This window comes from Miscanthus floridulus, chromosome 9, assembly GCF_019320115.1.
Source record: "Miscanthus floridulus cultivar M001 chromosome 9, ASM1932011v1, whole genome shotgun sequence".
Classification (NCBI taxonomy): domain Eukaryota; kingdom Viridiplantae; phylum Streptophyta; class Magnoliopsida; order Poales; family Poaceae; genus Miscanthus; species Miscanthus floridulus.
The window spans coordinates 25387421-25411940 of record NC_089588.1 but is presented as its reverse complement, the minus strand read 5'-3'; the positions used below and the strand labels follow the sequence as shown (position 1 = coordinate 25411940).

Here is a 24520-nt window from a genome sequence, read left to right as displayed (position 1 = left end):
CTTTGCCGAGGGCTGCCCTCGGCAAAGCCTTTGCCGAGGGTTAATGGGCCTTTGCCGAGGGCCTCAGGCCCTCGGCAAAGAGGCCGTCTCCAGTAGTGGCACTGCTGGCTAAGGGTACTCTTTACAATTTTACCCCTTACAGTTACGGTACATCATCGGAATATTCCTACACTAATACAAATTGCTAAGGGTAATTTGGGTGCCCTTTTCTTAAACCGCCTTTGCTTGATGGGCCACAACCGTGAGTCTGCCTGCGGCCCACGGCCCGGCACTGCCACCTTTCAGGAAGTCCAATGACCCTCGGAGCCTTCGTCTCGGGCGGCCTTCGCCCGCACCTGTGCGCCGGCTCTCCGTAGCCTTCGCAGGTGCCGCCTGAGCCTTCGCCGTTGACTGCACCCAGGCGCCTTCGCTCCGGTCGCCAGAGCCTCCGCTCGGGCCGCGTTTGGGCGCCTTCGCTCTGATCGTCGGATCCTCCGCCTTGGGCCGTGTTTGGGCGCCTTCGCTGTAGCCTCTGGTCCTTCTCCCTGAACAGCCGATTAGGCGGAGGCTACTGTCTTCTTTTCCTACACGTCATTCATAAAATCCGTTAACCATTAGCTCTCATTACTACTTCGGTCCCTAGCCTCTATAACGCATTATCGTGTCCCAACAGTACCCCCCATAAGGGCTTGGTCTGATGCTGGCAGGCCTTGCCCTCAAACATAGTCCTCAGGTTCTGAGGCACAGAGGCTCTTGCGCATTTGGCACGCGGAGGCTTTCCCCCCTTTCCCCCCTGGGACGCCTAGATCAAACCATTGCGCTAGTGACGTGCCTCTAATTGATTTGCCATGGTGGCTGTGGAACAGACGCGTTTTGAACGGACATGACCGTTGGTCCTGGAAATCAATGTGTCGCGGCAATGGCTATATAAGGGATGGTACGTGAAGGCCCCTGTCCCTATCCTAGCCATCGCTTTCGCTACTGCCGCCTTCTGCGTTGCCCCTTTTCACCGGGCTTTCGCCTAGTTAGTTTTTGCCTTCGCTTCCCTGTTGGGCTGTTTCTGAGTTTTAGAAGTGGCTACGCCTTTCAGTCCTCCTCCGCGCTGGGCTTCCTTATTTGGGCTGTACCGTCGCCTTCTTGGTGTTAGCTCTAGTGGGTGGTCCATGTGGTTTGAGGAGTGCATGATTGCTAGTGCGGAGGCATTGGGGCTTGAAGAGGATCTTTCTGGAGTTGAGGCCTCCATCGTAGACTTGATCACCACTGAAGAGGCAGGAGACATGGCTAGCACATCCAAGACGTGGGATTTCGGGCCTTTGCTCATGACTAAGGACATGATCGAGGAGTTGTGGTAGCTGGGCTGCTTTGGGGATACTAAGGTGAAACCTCTGGAGGGGGAGACGATTCCTAAGCCAAAGGCTGTTGATGCCATGGTTTTTAGGGATTTCTTTCTATGCGGCCTTTGCTTTGCGATCGCGCACTTCCTTCGCCAGGTGTTGGAGGCATTTGAGGTACAACTTCACCATCAAACGCCCAATGGGATAGTTACCCTGAGTAAGTTTTCTTAGGCATGCTTGTATTATGGCGCGGTGCCCAACGTTGGTACTTTCTGTGAGTACTATGAGCTCCAGCACCCGCCTAAGCGAGTTGGCAAAGATCAGCTGGTGGCACAGTATGGGAGCTACACTTTTATGCTGCGGAGGGCCCAAAAGGGTGAGAAGTTGGAGATCTCCTTCGCCCAAAAAAACAAGTGGTCGAAGCATTGGATGTAGTATTGGTTCTATGTGAGGACCGGAGGCATGACATCTACTGGCTCGAACGGGAAGAAGAATACCCGCTATCTGCTAGCCCCGGTGATGACTCCGATGAGGCCTTTGACTCAGGGAGCCCTAGGTTTGGGGACTGAGGAGGGTCGTGAAGCATGCGACAGGGACTTCGCTCTGGCCTACCGGTACTCCAGAGGTTGTGACTTGGTCGAAGAGATGGTGGCGGCTAACTACTGGCCCCTCGGTAGGAACAGGCCCACCATGACCATTGAGATGGTTAGCGTGCCTGTGTTTGGTGAAGGTATTGGGGTTCCTTTCCCGTGATTCGGATTTGAGAAGAAGGTGGGCCAGGCTGCGGAGAAGTTGGTGAAGTTTGCCAAGGCGGGGGCACGCGAGATACTTGGTGAGATGTCCGACAGGGAGTATCTGGTGCACCGGGCCATCGCTGGTACGATGCCCTGGCTTAATAGAGTTTTTGAGGAATTCGGGATCCACCACGAGGAACATAATGTTCCTGTGAAGCTGCACAATTCCATAGAGGACAAGGCAAGGAAGGCCGCTGCCAAGAATGTAACTGCTGTGGTGGAGGCGAGGAAGAGGAAGGGGGCTGCTGCACCCAAGGTCGTTACCAAGAGGTGGAAGAATAGGGCTGCTTCTATTGCCGCCTTCGCTGATGCGTCCGCAGCTGCCTCCGCTAATGAAGATGATGAGGTTGCCGAGAACATTGGCGAAGGATGTGGCTCCGCTGCTGTCAGAACGGAAGGCAAGCGCTCTGCTGCCTCCTTGGATCTTGGCGGTGACGATTTGGCGGATACCACCATCCAAGGTGCGGGTGGTGGCCTTGCTGCTGAACTCTCCGCCGTGGTGCCTGTGCCCAGTGTTTTGGGTGACAAAACTTCTGGTTCTAAGGGCGATGGTGCTGGTGGTGGTGATGTTTCTCTGTCCTGAGAGGGGGAGGCCGCTGGTAATGGCCTTCACCGATCTGCTGCAGGTCTCGACGAGGTGTCCAAGAATGAGGCGGAGGCAAGCTCTCTAGTTGCTCCATCTCGGGGCGTATGGTTTCAGGCCACCGGTCACCACGCCGAGGATGATGGAGTCTCAGGCAGTGTCCCAAGTCCTTTGCATCTTGGTGAGTTGCTTTTTAGCTTTGTTTTTCATTTAGTGCTTAAGATTTCTTATTTATCGGGACTTGTTTTTTATTTCTCCAGGGGGCTTGACGGAGGCCCTTGGGAGGAATCATCAAAACCCTAACGACCCTTTGGGTGTGGACCTCACTCGAATTGGCTTGGGAGCCCCTCCGAAGCCTCCGCTTGGGGGTCCGACTCCTCGTCCAACCGACGCTGGCTTGGATGGTGGCGAAGGTTAATTTTTTTTTTTTGTTTCTGCATTATTTTTTATTTTCAGTCTTGCTGATTTTGTTTGCTATTCTAGGTGCCTCCGACAGCACAATAAGTGGGTTGGCTGATGTGCTTGAAGCAGTTTATAATGATATAGGAGGTTGTTCTTCCTATATCTCTTTTTTTTTACTTTTTGTCTTACGTTTCTTACGCTTAATTTGCTGCTAGACCGCCTTCGCCACCACCTGAAAAACATAGACTACTTCAAGTTGTTGTGGATGAACTTGGAGCAACAATGTGTGGTATGTTTCTTTTTTCGATTTCTCAGCTGTTATTCTAATTTGCTTATGGCTGACACTTGTTTTGGCAGAGTCACTATCTTTCGGAGACCATCGAAGAGCGTGGCATGCAGGAGGTGGTCAACCGCAATTTGGCCATCGAGGCCTTGAAGGAGGAGGTAGACTCCAGTGGCCAAAAAGACTCGACTTGTAGGGGAGGTTGGTGGCATTCGCACTATCTGTGCTGAATTGGAGCAGTTCCAGAGGAAGGTTGACTTGCTCAATAAGGAGGTTGATGGCGCGAAGGTTGCCGAGCAACTGGCTGCTGAGCGCGCCCTAAAGGCCATTGAGGCAGCCGACAACATTCAGAAGGAGGTGGATGCCGAGACAGAGTCTGGCGCTACCTTAAAGGCGCAAGTAGATGTGTTATCTAAGCGCCTTGAGGATGCCAAGTCCATCGGGCTGGCGGCGGCTGAGCTTTACGTGGGGGTGCTTGAGCAGTTCAGAGGCTCTACACCGCAACTGCCTTCTAATCCTTCGGCATTCAACATCTTCTCCTGGTTGAAAGCCATCTTCATGAAGCTCCCTAACTTCATTGGAGGAGCTGTGGATTTGGAGTTTTGGCCTCCGCCACAAATCTTTCAAAGATGTTAGCACAGGATGGCTGCTCGCATAGAAAGGACATGGAGGAGAGAGATCTTGAAGGCCTAGCCAACCTTGGAATGACTTCGCGTGATATCCGAAGATCAGTCCGCCACTTCATGAAGTCGTTCTGGGTGAGGTTTGGCCGGGCGAAGGCTCGCTCAATGGCGGAGGCATGCCGAGCTGAGGTTAGTTTTTCGTTTGTAACTTGTTTGTTTTTATCTTAGTTTTTTTACTCCGTGCTTGCCATTTTTATAACTTGGTATTATTTCTACAGGAGTTGCAGAAGAAGGAAGCTGCACGTGGAGCTGCTGGTGCGTGATCTTTGCTGGCTACGGAGGCACCGGCTCCGAAGGATCCATCTCCGGCTGCTAAGGCCCCGAAGCCCACGGAGCCCACGACTGCTCCTGTTGATCTGGAGCTGTAGTGGGTTTTAGTTTTTTAGGTTTGGTTGAAGGCGATGTGCCGTAGTTGTGTATATTTAATTCTAAATTGTGAACTTGTCTTGCGTAGGTCTCCTTCGCTAGGACTGTGCAAGACATGCCTCCTGTTAATATGTATCAAGACATCATTTATGTTAATGGTGAATTATGGCAATATTGGCGGGAAACTTTTCCCCATCATTCTATTCACGATATGTTTGCTTTTGTAAAGTATGATATTGACAATGAGCGTGCGGACTTTAACAGATCGCTGGCTTGGCGAGGACATCGTCCTTAGTTTTTTAATTGACTTGTTTGGCTAGCCTTCGCGCCATTGTAGCTGTTACTTGGGAGGCCTTAGCGCCTTCTCTTTTTCTTTTGCTTCCTTCGGGCTTTTGTACTATTGCGCTTCTAATGCGCTGCTATTGTAATTGTATCTATTTTGTAATAGACTTGATTGTTGATTTGTCCATTTCTTATTACAAAGGATTCCTATTATGATTTTTGACTAGGCCGAAGGGTTACATTTCCAGCGCCTTGGTTCCTCTTCTTGCCTCCGCTTCTCTCTTCTCTGGCCGACGTTGAATACGAGTCTGTGCTTTTGCGCGAAGGAGCTAAGTTGTTGTTTTTTGAGCTTGGGCGCCTTGCGGAGGCTTTGGTGCTTGTTCTGTCGCTCTTCCCTTTCGCCTCTATGCATGCTTGAAGTTGACAGGGAAGTTCTAGCACGTCGCAGCGGAGGAACAGAGGTGCTTGTGTTTGATCTTGCCGATGCTGCGAAGGCTTTGGCGCAATTTGAGCATTCATCAGAAATGCTGATTTTTATTCTTCATGCTTCTCAAAAGGCCACAGAGGAATTTGGGCAAGCAATGGAGGTCAAAGAAGAATTTCTTGGACATTGGTCCCACTTGCACCTGGATTTTCTTTTTTTGGCCTTTGGCTATGCTGGAGCAGCTGTGCTCTCGTCGAGCATGGTTGATGTCGGGTTGCACCGGATGGTGTCTTCGGTTACAGGGGGATGTTATGAGCCTTCATGCGATACCCTCTCGCAACCTCTGACACTGACTAGCTGCTGCCGAACTTAGGTTACTCCAGGCCTCGCAGAGGCTTTACGACATCGGGTGGACGATGTGTATGACTTGAACATGGCCTTTGCCGGGCTGCACGAGCTGCTGGATTTATGAGTGTTCGCACAATACCTCTTGGTCTCTCGTTTCTAAGGAAACTCCGGCGTCCATCTTTTCTCTAGGCTAGTTCTGTAGTGTGTTGTCTTTGACTGGTTTGCTTCCTCTCTGGCGCTCTTTTTGGGGAAGTGGTATGAAAATGCACTGACTGGGGCTGTTGTAGCAGCGGGGTGGCGAGTTTTATAGTCTACCAATTGTACGTTTTTAATAACTCTTGGTGGTTGGCCGGTGTTTATTGCTTGGATATGTTTTTAAATTGTGATTTCCCTGTACCTAGCGTATCCTATGGCCTTTACTGTTATTGTACTTTAGCTATTAATTTCGGCAGTTAGCTAAAGCTTGTTAATGATTAGTCTCTCCCCAATGCCTACGCTGAACGTAGGTCTTTGTCAGGTTTGCTTTGTCCTTTTTGGTCGTTCCGATAAATCCTTGAAGCTTGAGTATGGACAGGTCTTTGTAAAGGTTGCAGGCTAATTTAGCCGAGGAGGTCATTCCATGCTTTAGAGTCTTCATCTAAAGCATTTGAGGGTCCTCTGTTGTAATGCTGTCATCGAATATTGTGGTTGCGTTGCTAACCACTTTCGACCTTCACCTTTTATATTATTTTTTTGCAGGATTCCTCTTTATATTTTTGGAGGTTTTTACATGGAACTTGCCTCATTAAAAACCTCCCCTCCACTAGGAGCACCCTTTGTAAGGAAAAGAGTGCAAGCCCTTTTACATGAAATGTAAAAATGTGAAAACAAGAAACTTGGTGACCTTCGCTTATAGTTTTGCGGAGGTCACCTTTTTTACATTTAGATGTAAAACCTACGCAAATTGTCGATGTTCTAGGTATGTGTTGTTGTTCTTCCTCCACCATCGGTCAGGTAGAATGACCCGGGTCTTCCGGCGGCCTTCACCAAGTAAGGGCCTTCCCATTTTTGTTGGAGCTTTCCAGCATTTTTAGCATTAGGTCTCTTTCTGAGGACTAGGTCTCCATCTTGTATGGTTTTCCTCATCACTTTGCTATCTCTCCATTTTTTGGTTTGATCTTGGTATTTGGCGATGTTTTCAACTGCTTCCAATCTTGTGCCCTCAATTGTTTCTTTGGAGTATTGTTCATCTTTTGCGAGTGCCTATTTCATGACACGGAGGCTCTGATGCCTGGCTTCTTCGAGCAGTATTGCTTCTTTGCCGTATAAGAGTTTGAACGGTGTGAAACCTGTTGTTCTAGAGGCTGTAGTGTTATGGGACCACACTACCTTCGACAGTTCCTCTACACATTTGCCTGTGCGAAGGTTGAATAGAGTCTTTGCTATTGCTGAGAATATCACCGTGTTAGCTCTTTCCACTGGTCTGTTTGATTCTAGGTGGTAAACTGTGGAGAAGGCAACCTTGGTACCTATACTCTTGTAGAATTCTTTGAAGTTGTCCGAGTCAAATTGTTTTCCATTGTCAACTGTTAGGGTTCTTGATACTCCGAATCTGCAGATTACGTTCTGCCAGAATAACTTTTTTACTGTCTTTGATGTGATTTTGGCAAGTGGTTTGGCCTCAATACACCTTGTAAAGTATTTTATGGCTACTACTGCAAACTTGTTCCCCCTTGCGATGGTGGTAGCAGCCCAACCAGGTCCATCCCCCATCTTTGGAGGGGCCAAATGGGTGGGATGAGTAATACAACAGCTGAAGGTTTTTACTGGTGTGAGGAGGTGCTCTGGCATGCTTGGCATGTCTTGACAATCTCTTCTGCATCCTTAATGTTGGTAGGCCTATAGAACCCTTGCCTGATGGCCTTCGCAGATAGTGCCCTTGGACCGATGTGTGAGCCGCATGAACCTGAATTAATTTCTTGTAGAATGTTTTTGCCTTCGCTTTGAGATATGTACTTGAGCAGCAGTTGGACAACCCCTTTTTTGTATAGTATGCCCTCTATCAGTGTATAGTTCCTTGCTCTCGCTGCCATTCTGGCTGTACTCGCTACATCCTCTGTGTGATGCATGTTGTTGATGCAGTCTATGATAAATTGCCTCCAGTCTTCAGACTCAGTGACTAGGATTGTTTTAAATGCCTTCATCGTGGCCTGTGTTGCTTGTACTTGCAGTACTTGAGAAAAGGTTCCATTTGGTATGGGCAAGTTGTTTGCTACTGCCTTTACCAGCTTGTCCGCTTCTACATTCACTACTACAGGATTGATTAACCGCGACGGTGTCCCGGAGGCCTCCGTGGCGGGCACAATTTTTTCTCGCCATGGTAAATCCCATGATTTAGCATGGCAGACATTTTTTATTTATCGCGGCGGGCACTTTTGCCCACCGCGGTAAATCGATTTACCATGGCGGGCGTCTTAAGACGCACGCCACGAAAAATTGGTATTTTCCGTGGCGGGCATCTTAAGACGCCCGCCACGGTAAATCGATTTACTGCGGCGGGCACAGTATAAGGCCCGCCACGGTAAATTCGGCTCAGCTCAGAGCCCAGGTGAAAGCCCATATATGTTTTCCTATCGGGCTAGTATATAATGCAGACTTAGGTCATCTCCACTCCGACTCCCACTCTGCTCCCTCCACTCACCCACCGCACTCACCCGACTCCCTTCACTGTCAAAACGGCGGAGCTCCTCTCCCCTCTCCCTCCACTCTCCAGACGGTGGCGGGCCTCCACCTCTCCCTCCACCGATGGCGCCTCCCCTACTCCCCTCCCCTCCCTCACGAAGCAGACGGCGACGCGGCAGCTCTCCCGACGGCGCCTCCACCAGATCCGGCTCCACCAGAGCGGCGGCGCGGCGGCGGCCATTCCCCATCCTCTACGTCGCGCCTCCCCCAACTCAGGTAGGTTGCCCTCGCTCCTTATCTCCCTCTCTTCCACTCCCTCACTCTCCCCCTTGTATATGCATGCAGGTCCGGTCCAGGAGCGCCGCCGCCTTCCCTTGGGCCGCCCAGATCCGGTGCAAGGATATCCCGGCCACCATGGCGGCTGGTCCAGGCGGGTCCGCGAGCTCTGGCGGCACGAGGAGGCGGAGGCCGGTGGGATCCATACGCATGAGGACGACGACCGCGAGCGGGTCTGCGAGCTCCATCGGCACGAGGAGGCAGAGGCCGGCGAGATCCACACACAAGGACGACGACAGCGAGCGCGTCCGCAGCAGATCTGATGCACCTGGCAGCGGGCTCGATTGGGCCTGGCGATGGGCTAAATTGGGCTTGCTAGGGTTTTTGTTTTGTTTTTTTCCAAACCATTAACCGCGGCGGGCATCCTAACCTGCCCGCCATGGTTAATCGATTAACCGTGGCGGGCAAGTTGGCTCGCTGTGGTAAAGCCATGATTTCCCGTGGCCTTTGAACCACGGCGGACAGCTTTGCCCGCCGCGGAAAACCAATTTCGCCCACTGCGTAAAATCATTACAGTAGTAGTGATTTTCTGGTCTTGGTATGTACTGTAGGGGGAATCCCTGGAACCTCCGCTCGAGAGCCCTTACGGCGGCCAGGTACTTGTCCAGTTCTGGTTCCCATGCCATCTATTCTTTTTCAACTTGTCCTGCTATGACTTGGGAGTCTGTTTTTGTCAGTAGTGTTCTTGCTCCAGGTGCCTTTGCCCTGTTGAGGCCTAGTACAAGGCCTTCGTATTCTACTATATTGTTTGTTGCTTTGAACTATAACCTTGCTGCGTACTTCATGCGGAGGCCAGATGGTGTTATCAAAACGGTAGGGGCCCCAGCGCCTAGATGCCACCAAGCCCCATCTGTGTAAAGTGTCTAGATTTGGGGCTGAGGCTGCGGGGCTTGTTGTGCCGAAGGTGTCCAATCTGCCATAAAATAAGCCAATGCATACGACTTGACTACTGTTCTTGATACATAGTTGATTTCAAACTAGGATAGCGCTGTTTCCCATTTCTCTATTCTTTCGGAGGCTTCTTTGTTGCAGAACATGTCCCCTAGTGGTTGCGAAGATGGTACTATGATTTCATGTGCTTGGAAATAGTGCTTCAATTTCCTTGAGGAGATCAACACCGCATACGCTATTTTTTCAATCTCTGTATAGTTCAGCTTTGCTCCTGATAGGGCTTATGATATATAGTAGACTGGTTGCTAAATGACCTTCGACTCTTCCTCTTTCTCTTAGACAAGCACCCCCACTGACCGCATGGTTGGAGGCTGCAACATATAACAGCAATGGAGCCTCCGCATCCAGCACTATTACCATGTGTTTGGTAGCCAAATAATTTTTGAGTTGCTGAAAAGCCCTTGATTGTTCTGGCCCCATTCCACTTTATCTCCACCTCTTCAAGCTTCAAAGAATGGGAGGTTGTGTTCTGCTGACTTTGAGATGAATCTGTTCAGCGTTGCTATTCTTCCAGTGAGTTTTTAGACTTCCTTTTTGGTTGACGGTCCCACCATTCAAATTATGGCCTTTATTTTGTCTAGGTTGTCTCTTATGCCTTCGGGTCCTATGATGTACCCGAGCATTTTATCTCTGATTACGCCGAAGACACACTATTTTGGGTTGAGTTTTAGCCCAGCCTCTTTTAGATTGGCGAAGGTTTCCTTTAAATTTGCTATGTGGTCTCCTTTGTTTTTGCTCATCACCACAATATCATCAACATAAGCTACGATGTTTTTCTGCAGTTGAGGGCCGAGGACTACCTTCATCATTCTGGCGAAGGTTGATCCAGCATTTTTTAATCCTTCAGGCATTCTTGTGTAACAAAAAGTTTCGAAGGGGGTAGTGAAGCTTGTCTTCTCCTCATCTTCTTTTTTGAGTCAGATCTGGTGGTATCTTGAGAAGCAATCGATGAGAGAGAAACTCTTGCATCACGTTGCCTTGTCAAAGGAGGCGCCTATTCTTGATAGTGGGACTGGATCTTTCTTGAATGCTTTGTTTAGATCTGTGAAATCTATGCACATTCTCATATTTCCATTTTTCTATGGCACCGGTACTACTTTCGCTAGCCATTCTGAGTACATGACCTCTCTGATGACGTTTGTGTTTAACAACCACTGAACTTTGTTTTTTGCTGCTAGAATTCTCTCCTCTGACATTTTTCTTTGTCGCTGCTTCTTTGGTTTTACTCTGGGGTTGATGTCAAGAGAGTGTTATGTAATATCCCTGCTGGCCCCTTTCAAGTCGGAGGCTGACCAGGCGAAGACGTCTTTGTTTTTGGCTAAGGTTTTTAAGAGCTCTGCTTCCTCTTCTTTTCACAGGTTGCCTCCGATCGTGACATTCCTGTCTAGGACTGCATTTTCCAGTAGTACTATCTTCGTTTCTTCCTGATCCTTGAGATCTATTTTTCCTTCGGCATGTCTAGAGGCTCCGTTGAATTAGTTCTAGCTGCTTCGACGGAGTCGATGTTGCGCTGTGATTTGTAGATGGCACTTTCTTAATTTCTTGCTTCCTTCTGGCTGCCGTGAATTGTGATGATTCCGTGAAAGGCCGGTATTTTCATACATAGATAACCCATATGAATGGTTGTATTGATTTTGTTTGCGAACACTCTTCCGAAGATGGCGTTGTTGGGGTAGTTGTGATCTACTACATCGAAGGTTACAAATTTTGTTCTTGCGTTTTCTTGACCTCCAATGGAGACCGGGGGGGATATTTTTCCCAATGCATCTATCCTCTTCCCTCCAAAACCAATTAGTGGTGAGTCCGAAGGCTGCAACTGACTCCTGCTCAGCTTCATCTAGTCGAAGGCATTTACAAAGATGATGTCTATAGAGCTTCCGGAATCTATGAGAACTCTATCGATTTGCCATCCTACAATGTTGGCCTTGATTACAATGGGGGCTCTCCAGCTGCAAATCTTGTTCTAAAAAGGTGATTGGTGTCTTCGAGCAATCTATGTAATGCACTGGGCCTTGAACTGCTATGTTGTTGACCAACCTAAGGTGATCCTTTTTCTGCTTCTTAGTCTAGAATTCCATCGAGGAGCCCCCGGCTATAGGCAATATCATACCGATGGTTGGAAGGGGTGTATGAGGGTTGAGTTGGTTCTCTGAGTTAGGTTCATTTTTGGGTGTTGCGAGCTATGTTGTGGGGAGGCGGAGGCAATGCCTCTAGCTGTCTATTCTGTATTTGAGATAGCTAGTAGGTCTCAATGAATGTTATGTGCGGAGGCCTTGGGTTTATGTAAGTGAGGTTGGCCTCCGCCCATTGGTTGTTAGTCAACCCTTGTTGTTATGTACCTAGTCTCCATGCGGATAGGAAGTTTGGGTAGTAGGCAGCGGCTAAAGTGGATGGGTGAATTTGAGTGGAGTTTAGGCTTGGGTAAATTGGGCAGTATTACTACTGAGATGTTGCGAAGGTATGGTTCACCTCTCTAGGGGGTTGTTGTGGCAGAGGTGGCGGATTTGCTCTGCTTTTGATCCTTTCTTGGGTATCCTTGGCGTCTGGGCAGTCCCTGGTTATGTGCCCTTTGTTTTCTCCATGAAAGAAACAATACTGGCTTCGCTGCCTTTGGTTTTGGTTTCTGTTCCAATTCCTACCTTGGCTATTTCCCTTGCCTTTGGATTGTCTCTGGGGCATATTGTTTTGGCCTGCCTTCGCCGGCTGTTGCCCCTGCTGGCTGCTTCCTTGTTGTTATATATTGAAAACTTGCTGGTTTTGCGCTTGTTGTGCTTGCGGCCGACCTTGGCTTCTACTGCCCGTCTTGGAGTTTTTGTTGTTGCTCTAGCACTGATTGCTTTGGTTTTGTTCTTCTAGTCTTCTGTGGAGGTCATTGTCAGACCTGCATTACTTCTCAAATTCGTTGTAAAGGTCTTCGATGGTCCGAGGATTTTCTCTGGCTAGATGAGCTATGAATGGACCTATGCGAAGGCCTTTGATTGATGCTTCTATAGCGACGTCCTTAGGGACATTTGGTGCTTTTGCCTTCATTTGCACGAATTTCTGGAAGTAGTCCTTTAAGGCTTCTCCTTGATTCTGCTTGCATTGAAACAGGTCCATGGAAGTCAAGGATTCACTTGTGAACCCCTTGAAATTTGCTAAGATCATGTGAGGTCTTCCCATGAATAGACAGAACTTGGCCTTAGCATTGAATACCATGCTAGTGCATCGCCTTCAACTGCAATGACGAAGGACTTGGCCAGCACCGTTTCATTTCCACCAACGGAAGCTACTGCTGCCTCAAAGCTCATAATGAATTGTCGTGGGTCTGACCTTCCATTGAACTTGGGCAAGGTGATGGGTTTGTAAGTGGAGGGACAGGGTGAGCTCTGGATGCCTTCGGATAGTGGTGATTTAGAATCGATGGTTTTGTGGGTTTGTGGTGAAGTGTAGGGTGTGTTGAAGATTGGTTGTGCTATGGAATGTGGAGGGGGATTGGGTTGGCTTTGGTTTGCTGAGTAGGGCTAGTTGGACGTGTTGAAGTTGGGTTGCCAAGGCTGCATACTTTATATTTCGGCCTGTAAGATGGCTAGCTACTGCCTGATCTCTGCTGCCTACGCTGATGCTTGGGCTGCTCGTTGATTTGCGGTGAAGGCTGCTGCGACCTTATCTCTTTCTTGCTGCATGCTCTGCAACTGGGCCTGTAGCTGTTGAAGCTCTTGTTCTGGAGTGGAATTTAGGGTCGGATGCTGGAGGCTGGTCTTCGACCTCGGGCTGTTGTTCAACTCGATCTTCTAAGGTTGTAGCATAAGTGTTGCGGGTATTACGTCTGGGTCATCCTCTCGTCAAGGGCTCCGCGGGAACTCTAACGGAGGCTGCTCTCTTTCTTGCCATCGTGGGTCTTGCTTGGCCAACACGCGGTGAGCGCCAATGTTGGAAAACCCCTAGGTTTCCAGCAGGTCGGACTAGAAGGAGTTAGCTGAAGCCTTCGCCGTGACTAGAGCCTCGGGCAAAGGCTCGATTGGGAAGTGGGTCCATACCAATCTAGGGCTTCATAAATGTATTCAACTACCTCTCCCCTGTATAGAGTTTGTGTTCCCCTTTTATAGGGCATTGCTTGCTAAGGCTACTCTTTATAATTTTACCCCTTAAAGGTTACAATACATCCTCGGAATATTCCTACACTAATACAAACAGCTAAGGGTAATTTGGGTGCCCTCTTCTTCAACCACCTTTGCTTGATGGGCTGCAACCGTGAGTCCGCCTGCAGCCCACGGCCCGGCACCGCCACCCTTCAGGAAGTCCAATGACCCTCGGAGCCATCGTCTATGGCGTCCATCGCGCGCACCTACGTGCCGGCTCTCTGTAGCCTTCGCAGGTGCCACCCGAGCCTTCGCCGTTGACTGCACCCAGGCGCCTTCGCTCCGGTCGCCGGAGCCTCCGCTCAGACCACGTTTGGGTGCCTTCGCTCCGGTCGCCGGAGCCTCCGCCTTAGGCCGCATTCGGGCGCCTTCGCTGCAGCCTCTGGGCCTTCGACCTGAACGGCCGTTTAGGAGGAGGCTGCCATCTTCTTTTCCTGCAAGTCATTCATAAAATTCATTAACCGTTAGCTCTCATTACTGCTTCGGTCCCTAGCCTCCGCGACTCATTACCGTGTCCCAACAACATGCGTGTAACACCCGGTTTCAAGGACAAAACCTGATGCACACCATATGTGAGTCTTTAGAATCAAACCTCACATATAGCTACAAATGAAGGGACAGTATCAGTTCATAATGCTTAATATATAACGAACTTAGCAAAAGAGATAACCTTAGAAAGCAATCAACGGATAGACAACTCTGATCTCCGGGTGCAGACTTCACTCCACTGGATCCAAACTGACTGGTTGATCACAAGCCTAACTCCTTCAGACTATAGCAAACTGATATCCAGCCTGAGGTGTGGGGGAAAATTGCAAGGGTGAGTCCATATCGAACTCAGCAAATATAGTAACAAGGTAGTGTAATCCATAACCACATGATCAAGTGTAATTGAATAATAAATAACTTAAACATTAAACACAAATGATTATCTTAACAAGTAAAAGTCATCATCCCTTATGTAAGTGTTCCAAGGCCGCTCATATCCGTGAGCACGGCTAGTATACCAGTTTGTTAACTCTGCGCAGAGGTGTACACTTTCACTGTGAGTCATGATTCTCATATGCCCGGGTTAGCTAGGCCCAAAACACAGAGAACCATATAAAGCCACCCAAGAGCTCTTCTAACCGGCCAGGGCCGCAGGGTCATCAGATATAGGAACCCCCCTTCCAATAATATAAAAGGCCGCTTCCAAAGCTAGGCTCAACAGGACAGAGGATGTCCTATACCCAACTCGCAGACCTCTAACCAGCTAGAAAAGGGTTTCTCAAATAACTAGAGCCAGAGCCATATAGCCCTCACAGCTGTACGTTAATCCCGGATAATCAGTTACAAGACAAATCCTTCTATTGCTAAAAAGTCATCTTGTTTATGTTTATAGCATATTCATTAATCAAGTTTCAAGATCATGATCACAGAAAGAAAACCCAAGCTATACTTGCCTTAAACACCGATCCTTCGGTAAGCTTTAATCTTCAACGTTTTCTTCTTCTTCTTCTTGATCTCCAACTTCTTATAGATCACCAACGCAAAACTCACCGACTGGACAAGACCGAAAAGCACCACACAAGCATCCGAACAAGCATGCATAGCAAACATACTAGATTAGAACAATACACCAATCAATGAAAAAGATTCAAAATCTAATCTACGCATTGCTACGATCACCCACGCGCGAAAGACACACTAATCGGAGCTACGGTAAAACAGAAACATCCATCGAAGGATTTACGTTGGAAAGAAAACTATATGCTTTATCTATTTTAATGATTATAAAACATGTATAAGATATCTCAGGGGAATATCTAAAATTGAGTTAAGTCATTTTATACTTGAGTTATTAGATTTAGAAAACTAAGATAAATTAATCATATCTTAATTATAAATATCTTGATATCATCTATGCAAATTAAATTGAAATATAATAACAAATGAGAGTATATATATTCAAAGTATATATGTCACATTTAAACTTGGCAAATTACAATTTAAAGACATACATGTTTATGTCACTAATTAATCATATTTTATTAATCAACATATCTCATATTATATAAAGTATTTAAACTTTACTTTAGAAATATAAAATATGTGAGAGCAACTAATAGAGCATTTATATTATGTCTCATAATTGATCTAAGCAAGTCATAATTAAAAAGGCATTAATGTTGGCATACGTCATATTTTATAATTATAAAAGATTATATATATACTTTTAGTCATTTAAACATCTATAAATTAAAAACATAAATCGTGTGAGGGCATCTGTTCATACTTAACACATATGCAACATTCAACTAATTATAATCTAAGACTATACTGAAGTTACTGATTAATCAAATTAATATTTAACTTATAAATTTTCAAGATGTGAGACATGTTAAACATCGCTACTAACACGTATCTCTCACTGCGATGAAACTCGCGTAATCGAATCGAAATCGAAAATCTAAATCGACTTTAATTAATCAGCGATTAATTAATTATAGGCATAATTAATATTTTAATAAAATAAATTCATAATCATGTGATATGAAAACTAATAACGCTACTGCGTAGATCTCGACGACACGAATCTAACGCAACTTGAACCACTTAAAACGGAATTATCATGAATAAACTACGGCTAAACACGTTGGGTGGCAAAGCTGTAATTACCTCGTCATCTACCTTGGTCCTCATCTACGTACAGACCAACGATGGCCAGTCACGGCCATGAGGGCTGCTGCTGCACAGGACACAGGAGGAAGGGGCCGGGGATGGCTGGACCTGGACGGCCAGCAGCGGCGCGGGACCGCACGACGCAGGGCCTGCTGGACGTCGGCGCCGTGGCTCCTTCCCGCGGTGGTGGCCTGCGGGTGCCGCGGTTGCCTGCACGGCAAGCCCGAACGGCACCGGCACGGCGCCGGTCGCCTGCTCGGAGAGGGGCCGCGAGGAGGTGACCGGTCTGGGGATCTGCAGAGGCGTGGTGGAATGGTGGTGATCGCGACCATGGATGAGGTGGCCCGAAACGGAGGAAGGTGGAAGCCGTCCATGGATGACCTCGCCGGAAAAGAGGGAGAAAGGTTAGGGAAACGATGAAACGGTGATGGATTCGCGAAAAGAATGGCAAGACGGCGTAGAGAACGACGAGATCTACCTCGTGGTGGTGACGGTTTTCGTCGGAGACGTCCGAGGTGGCCGGAAAAGCTCGCCGAATAGTTCGCCGGAAACCTAGCTGTGGAGAACTTCGGCGTCCGATCTGCGGGGCTACGTGTGGAGGCTCGAAAAACGGGCTGTACTTCTGGAATCCTCGCGTCGAGGGCTACGCCGGCATATATATAGTGTAGGGTTTTGATGTCGGTGGAAAAACAAGATATTTTATTATTTTCGGATTTAATTAATTCCGGGATTAAAATAATTTCAGAAAAGTCCAGAATTGATTTTTAGCCCACGAAAAATACTCCGATGGCTCCAAAAAATCTAGGAAAATTCTCGAAGACACTTTTGAACATAATGAACCCAAATAAAGTTTTTAGAGCTCACGAAAATATTGTTGCAAAGATCAAGGAAAAATATTAAGCCCAAGGAAAAAGGAATTTTAATTCCAGAAAAGGTCGGAAAATTTTCCGGAGAGAAAGAAACATCGCTCTATCATATTTCAAAACCATTTGCACTCATAAACACCAAATGCAACCAGCATGAATGCACAATCCCGCATGTTGCTACTCCTATGATGAATTTTAATTTAAAAAAAAATATTACTTTTCCTATATTTCATGAGCACAAAAACCGATAACCATTATTTTAACTCTATTTTCAAAAGTGCAAAATTTTAGGGTGTTACAATTCTACCCCCCTTAAGATGAATCTCGTCCTCGAGATTCGCAAGATGATGATCAAGACACTGGAATGCACACTGCCATTGGATCTTCTCCACTTTCTTGAGTAGTTCCACCATCTTGACAAAGATTCCTCTTGACTTTGCACACCTGTTAACTTTTACTCCAAATAGCATACTCGCTGATCCCAAGATGTTGATAGGCCCTCTAATTAACTCTCAAGTATCCACAAACCAACTCTCTGGTACTCTTCCAATTGTTAGGCCTCTTCTCTTTTCCTTTTTAACAACCTCAATGAACTGTTGCAGCTGGGTGCTAGCTTATTCTTCACACTGACACTCCATATGCTTCTCACAAAGACCACTTTGGAATCCATTGGGTGACAAACTCTTGTCCTCACTAATTCCAAAATATAACACAATACTTCTCAACATGTCTTGCTAGATTTTTTTTTAGTCTAAGATATCAAATCGACTACTTCATACATCCATATTCCAATTGATCCTCATGTATTACTCTCTCTTGGTCCAAAATAGATTGCAACTTCAAAACACTATTAACTATATATATGCTCAGGTTGAGTTGTGACTCTTAAACACAAAACTTAATCCATAGTGTCGTCCAATCTTCTTAGCATAGCTCTTCCAATTTGCTAACGACATTGGCAACGACTTTTATTTCTTCTAAAGATAACACATACTTCTAAACCAAAAACATTTGGTTAATTGAACCCAACACTGATGTCACAATCTCAAACCAACTTACTGAAAATGTCCCTTAGCTTCTTATGATTCACGTAGATATCACTCTTCATGTCCAAGTAGATAATACCACTATGCTCCACAATGGATAACTCCATATCTCATATGTCAAATAGTCCATCTCAAGCCTCCATAGTTGACTTGATGCATAATTCACTGCTTTTCTTACATAGAGCACATCCATATCCTTGCCAACCGCTTTATAAAAGAAACTCTTGTGTTCAACACTATAATACCTCTAATGAACGTGTGATAGAATCTTACCATTCTGAGGAACTCTGAATCCCTCTTGCATACTTAAGCGGGTTCCAGCTCAACACATCTCTCTTGAGCGATTGTCCGTATAATTCTATCATTAGAGACATGCTACAACCAAAAAGAGAACTCCATCCAAACTTAACTCACTTAAGTTGCCAAAGAACCAACTGTAGAGGAGTCCAATTCATCATATTTTCGTATGCCACTAGTGCCAACTTGTCTTGAAGTTGGAGATTGAACTCCCAAGTGATGATAGCTTATAGCGAAGACCAATCCTGACAAAATATTTGAGCTCCTTGTCGATGATCCAACCTGTTAACAATCTTGAACAAAGATCCTTGTGTCTGATAGTGATTCCTCAACCGTAGGAATAACCGATACTTCCAAGTGAAGCTCTAGATTATATGAGACCTCCATCTTGCGATTCCTTTATGCCTTGGCTACCCCCCTTAAGAACACATCAACCAGGGGCACCAAAGAATAGCTTGCATCTTCTTCTAAATGAGATAGTTATCATGATGTCGTCCTATTATCCCGAAGTGACTCATGTGCATTGGCAAAAACCAGAACCTGCAGTTCCTCGCGAGCTTAAAAACAGCAGCGTAGTAAAACTAGTATAACTTCTGTTATGTAAATACAATGAAGTTGTACTTTATACCGTTGGAAAGCTTATGAAATCTTCTACAACTTTATTTCAGAACACTTTTCCAGATTCGGTAGTTAAGTTGGTCAAAATAGCACACAACAGAAACTGTCCTAGATTACAGACTGCACAGAAACTTCGGCTTGTGATGTTTATATCTCCCAAAATATATTAGCTATGGGGGTGATTCCAGAGGCACATGAAAGGTACATAAGTCTAGTTGTTCCTAGAAAAATTTCATAGACTTTGCATGAGCCAAAATTGTGTTCTGACCAGAAGACCACAGACTGCTCCAGATTTCTAACAGCACAGATACATCCTCTTATGATTTTCATAACTTCACAACCATAATAGCTATCAGGGTGATTCTTGAGGTCAGAGAAACATGTTGAAGTCTAGTATTCTCTAAAAGTTTACCATGATTTTTTTGATTGCCCGAAAATAGAGATATAAACCAAAGATGATCTGTTGCTCCAGAAAGATGGGACAGGAGAAAACCAAAACCCAACTATCTATTCATTAATCCTTATGTCTTATGCCTATAAACTAAATGAATTTGTGTAAAATCCCACAAAATCATTGCACTCATTACAAAGATTCAAAACAAAACATAATCATAATGACAAGCCAACAAGCAATTAAGGTGCACAATTCAATCATTGACTTAAACTTGCGATACTATCGTCTTCTTCAGATTATGGGTAAAGATCCTATAGCTTAACTTCAATTTGCGCGAGAAGGTGGTAAGACAAGATTCTAAAAGCATATCAAAGCAAGGAGTAGATGGGAACAAAAAGCTTTTAAAGAAGCATCAAGGAGGGGACAAATATCAAGAGTAAGAATGTAGTAGGGAAGAAAATATCAAGGTTTATAGAACAAGGATTTCTGTTGCAACTTTTAAACCCTAGAACGACCAGTTTCTACTAGGCTTGCGTCCTACAGTCAGCATTGCTCTGATACCACTTGTAACACCCGGTTTCAAGGACAAAACCTGATGCACACCATATGTGAGTCTTTAGAATCAAACCTCACATATAGCTACAAATGAAGGGACAGTATCAGTTCATAATGCTTAATATATAACGAACTTAGCAAAAGAGATAACCTTAGAAAGCAATCAACGGATAGACAACTTTGATCTCCGGGTGCAGACTTCACTCCGCTGGATCCAAACTGACTGGTTGATCACAAGCCTAACTCCTTCAGACTATAGCAAACTGATATCCAGCCTGAGGTGTGGGGGAAAATTGCAAGGGTGAGTCCATATCGAACTCAGCAAATATAGTAACAAGGTAGTGTAATCCATAACCACATGATCAAGTGTAATTGAATAATAAATAACTTAAACATTAAACACAAATGATTATCTTAACAAGTAAAAGTCATCATCCCTTATGTAAGTGTTCCAAGGCCGCTCATATCCGTGAGCACGGCTAGTATACCAGTTTGTTAACTCTGCGCAGAGGTGTACACTTTCACTGTGAGTCATGATTCTCATATGCCCGGGTTAGCTAGGCCCAAAACACAGAGAACCATATAAAGCCACCCAAGAGCTCTTCTAACCGGCCAGGGCCGCAGGGTCATCAGATATAGGAACCCCCCTTCCAATAATATAAAAGGCCGCTTCCAAAGCTAGGCTCAACAGGACAGAGGATGTCCTATACCCAACTCGCAGACCTCTAACCAGCTAGAAAAGGGTTTCTCAAATAACTAGAGCCAGAGCCATATAGCCCTCACAGCTGTACGTTAATCCCGGATAATCAGTTACAAGACAAATCCTTCTATTGCTAAAAAGTCATCTTGTTTATGTTTATAGCATATTCATTAATCAAGTTTCAAGATCATGATCACAGAAAGAAAACCCAAGCTATACTTGCCTTAAACACCGATCCTTCGGTAAGCTTTAATCTTCAACGTTTTCTTCTTCTTCTTCTTGATCTCCAACTTCTTATAGATCACCAACGCAAAACTCACCGACTGGACAAGACCGAAAAGCACCACACAAGCATCCGAACAAGCATGCATAGCAAACATACTAGATTAGAACAATACACCAATCAATGAAAAAGATTCAAAATCTAATCTACGCATTGCTACGATCACCCACGCGCGAAAGACACACTAATCGGAGCTACGGTAAAACAGAAACATCCATCGAAGGATTTACGTTGGAAAGAAAACTATATGCTTTATCTATTTTAATGATTATAAAACATGTATAAGATATCTCAGGGGAATATCTAAAATTGAGTTAAGTCATTTTATACTTGAGTTATTAGATTTAGAAAACTAAGATAAATTAATCATATCTTAATTATAAATATCTTGATATCATCTATGCAAATTAAATTGAAATATAATAACAAATGAGAGTATATATATTCAAAGTATATATGTCACATTTAAACTTGGCAAATTACAATTTAAAGACATACATGTTTATGTCACTAATTAATCATATTTTATTAATCAACATATCTCATATTATATAAAGTATTTAAACTTTACTTTAGAAATATAAAATATGTGAGAGCAACTAATAGAGCATTTATATTATGTCTCATAATTGATCTAAGCAAGTCATAATTAAAAAGGCATTAATGTTGGCATACGTCATATTTTATAATTATAAAAGATTATATATATACTTTTAGTCATTTAAACATCTATAAATTAAAAACATAAATCGTGTGAGGGCATCTGTTCATACTTAACACATATGCAACATTCAACTAATTATAATCTAAGACTATACTGAAGTTACTGATTAATCAAATTAATATTTAACTTATAAATTTTCAAGATGTGAGACATGTTAAACATCGCTACTAACACGTATCTCTCACTGCGATGAAACTCGCGTAATCGAATCGAAATCGAAAATCTAAATCGACTTTAATTAATCAGCGATTAATTAATTATAGGCATAATTAATATTTTAATAAAATAAATTCATAATCATGTGATATGAAAACTAATAACGCTACTGCGTAGATCTCGACGACACGAATCTAACGCAACTTGAACCACTTAAAACGGAATTATCATGAATAAACTACGGCTAAACACGTTGGGTGGCAAAGCTGTAATTACCTCGTCATCTACCTTGGTCCTCATCTACGTACAGACCAACGATGGCCAGTCACGGCCATGAGGGCTGCTGCTGCACAGGACACAGGAGGAAGGGGCCGGGGATGGCTGGACCTGGACGGCCAGCAGCGGCACGGGACCGCACGACGCAGGGCCTGCTGGACGTCGGCGCCGTGGCTCCTTCCCGCGGTGGTGGCCTGCGGGTGCCGCGGTTGCCTGCACGGCAAGCCCGAACGGCACCGGCACGGCGCCGGTCGCCTGCTCGGAGAGGGGCCGCGAGGAGGTGACCGGTCTGGGGATCTGCAGAGGCGTGGTGGAATGGTGGTGATCGCGACCATGGATGAGGTGGCCCGAAACGGAGGAAGGTGGAAGCCGTCCATGGATGACCTCGCCGGAAAAGAGGGAGAAAGGTTAGGGAAACGATGAAACGGTGATGGATTCGCGAAAAGAATGGCAAGACGGCGTAGAGAACGACGAGATCTACCTCGTGGTGGTGACGGTTTTCGTCGGAGACGTCCGAGGTGGCCGGAAAAGCTCGCCGAATAGTTCGCCGGAAACCTAGCTGTGGAGAACTTCGGCGTCCGATCTGCGGGGCTACGTGCGGAGGCTCGAAAAACGGGCTGTACTTCTGGAATCCTCGCGTCGAGGGCTACGCCGGCATATATATAGTGTAGGGTTTTGATGTCGGTGGAAAAACAAGATATTTTATTATTTTCGGATTTAATTAATTCCGGGATTAAAATAATTTCAGAAAAGTCCAGAATTGATTTTTAGCCCACGAAAAATACTCCGATGGCTCCAAAAAATCTAGGAAAATTCTCGAAGACACTTTTGAACATAATGAACCCAAATAAAGTTTTTAGAGCTCACGAAAATATTGTTGCAAAGATCAAGGAAAAATATTAAGCCCAAGGAAAAAGGAATTTTAATTCCGGAAAAGGTCGGAAAATTTTCCGGAGAGAAAGAAACATCGCTCTATCATATTTCAAAACCATTTGCACTCATAAACACCAAATGCAACCAGCATGAATGCACAATCCCGCATGTTGCTACTCCTATGATGAATTTTAATTTAAAAAAAAATATTACTTTTCCTATATTTCATGAGCACAAAAACCGATAACCATTATTTTAACTCTATTTTCAAAAGTGCAAAATTTTAGGGTGTTACAATTCTACCCCCCTTAAGATGAATCTCGTCCTCGAGATTCGCAAGATGATGATCAAGACACTGGAATGCACATTGCCATTGGATCTTCTCCACTTTCTTGAGTAGTTCCACCATCTTGACAAAGATTCCTCTTGACTTTGCACACCTGTTAACTTTTACTCCAAATAGCATACTCGCTGATCCCAAGATGTTGATAGGCCCTCTAATTAACTCTCAAGTATCCACAAACCAACTCTCTGGTACTCTTCCAATTGTTAGGCCTCTTCTCTTTTCCTTTTTAACAACCTCAATGAACTGTTGCAGCTGGGTGCTAGCTTATTCTTCACACTGACACTCCATATGCTTCTCACAAAGACCACTTTGGAATCCATTGGGTGACAAACTCTTGTCCTCACTAATTCCAAAATATAACACAATACTTCTCAACATGTCTTGCTAGATTTTTTTTTAGTCTAAGATATCAAATCGACTACTTCATACATCCATATTCCAATTGATCCTCATGTATTACTCTCTCTTGGTCCAAAATAGATTGCAACTTCAAAACACTATTAACTATATATATGCTCAGGTTGAGTTGTGACTCTTAAACACAAAACTTAATCCATAGTGTCGTCCAATCTTCTTAGCATAGCTCTTCCAATTTGCTAACGACATTGGCAACGACTTTTATTTCTTCTAAAGATAACACATACTTCTAAACCAAAAACATTTGGTTAATTGAACCCAACACTGATGTCACAATCTCAAACCAACTTACTGAAAATGTCCCTTAGCTTCTTATGATTCACGTAGATATCACTCTTCATGTCCAAGTAGATAATACCACTATGCTCCACAATGGATAACTCCATATCTCATATGTCAAATAGTCCATCTCAAGCCTCCATAGTTGACTTGATGCATAATTCACTGCTTTTCTTACATAGAGCACATCCATATCCTTGCCAACCGCTTTATAAAAGAAACTCTTGTGTTCAACACTATAATACCTCTAATGAACGTGTGATAGAATCTTACCATTCTGAGGAACTCTGAATCCCTCTTGCATACTTAAGCGGGTTCCAGCTCAACACATCTCTCTTGAGCGATTGTCCGTATAATTCTATCATTAGAGACATGCTACAACCAAAAAGAGAACTCCATCCAAACTTAACTCACTTAAGTTGCCAAAGAACCAACTGTAGAGGAGTCCAATTCATCATATTTTCGTATGCCACCAGTGCCAA

At 45.1% G+C, this 24520-nt stretch overlaps 1 long non-coding RNA gene across 1 annotated transcript; it reads right to left on the bottom strand.

Annotated features, from left to right (window-relative positions):
• Positions 1-13539: 13539 nt before the first annotated feature.
• LOC136481582 (uncharacterized) lies at positions 13540-16959 on the bottom strand. The gene is made up of 4 exons (XR_010764779.1): positions 16206-16959; positions 14990-15089; positions 14218-14341; positions 13540-13981 (listed from the first exon to the last, which is right to left on the bottom strand). It is a non-coding gene; the product is annotated as an uncharacterized lncRNA (long non-coding RNA).
• Positions 16960-24520: the final 7561 nt, after the last annotated feature.